Source organism: Vulpes vulpes, chromosome X (assembly GCF_048418805.1).
Source record: "Vulpes vulpes isolate BD-2025 chromosome X, VulVul3, whole genome shotgun sequence".
Lineage (NCBI taxonomy): Eukaryota > Metazoa > Chordata > Mammalia > Carnivora > Canidae > Vulpes > Vulpes vulpes.
The window spans coordinates 110845894-110846742 of record NC_132796.1 but is presented as its reverse complement, the minus strand read 5'-3'; the positions used below and the strand labels follow the sequence as shown (position 1 = coordinate 110846742).

The 849-nt window shown below is 43.3% G+C and overlaps 1 pseudogene; it reads left to right on the top strand.

The window, feature by feature from the left end:
- Window positions 1–253: 253 nt before the first annotated feature.
- LOC112927689 (prefoldin subunit 1 pseudogene) lies at window positions 254–633 on the top strand (annotated as a pseudogene).
- Window positions 634–849: the final 216 nt, after the last annotated feature.

Genomic DNA, 849 nt, shown 5'->3' with positions numbered 1-849 from the left:
ATAAAAAGTTCTGCACAGCAAAGGAAACAATCAGCAAAGCTAAGAGGCAACCTACCGAATGGGCGAAGATATTTGCTAATGACGTATCTGATCAAGGGTTAGTATCCATAATATGTAAAGAACTTATACAACTCAACACCCAAAAAAACAAATAATCCTATTAAAAAATAGGCAGAAGACTTGAACACATATTTCTCCAAAGACATTCAGAGAGCCAACCCACACATGAAAAAGTGCTCAGAGAAGCACCGAGTGAACCAAGATGGCGGCTCCCCTGGATCTGGAGTTGAAGAAGGCCTTCACAGAACTTCAAGCCAAAGTTATTGACACTCAGCAGAAGGTGAAGCTTGCAGACATACAGATTGAACAGCTAAACCGAACGAAAAAGCACGCGCATCTTACAGATACAGAGATTATGACTTTGGTAGATGAGACTAACATGTATGAAGGTGTAGGAAGAATGTTTATTCTTTGGTCCAAGGAGGTAATTCACAGTCAACTGTTAGAGAAACAGAAAATAGCAGAAGAAAAAATTAAAGAACTAGAACAGAAAAAAAATCCTACCTGGAGCGGAGTGTGAAGGAAGCTGAGGACAACATCCGGGAGATGCTGATGGCATGAAGAGCACAGTAGGAAATCTCCAGCCAAAGCTTCCTGCCCCCTCCCAGTCCTGGCAAGGGCAGGTGGGGGGCCCATGTGGAGAAACTTCTCTTCTGCCCTGGTGGACTTTTTATTTGGATGATCTCATAACCCTGTGTTTTCTACTTCACCATGATACCCTTTCAGACCCCAGTACTGTATTTTTTATCCTGGCTCTGTCTGCCACCCCTGTCCAGAACACTCTTCTCC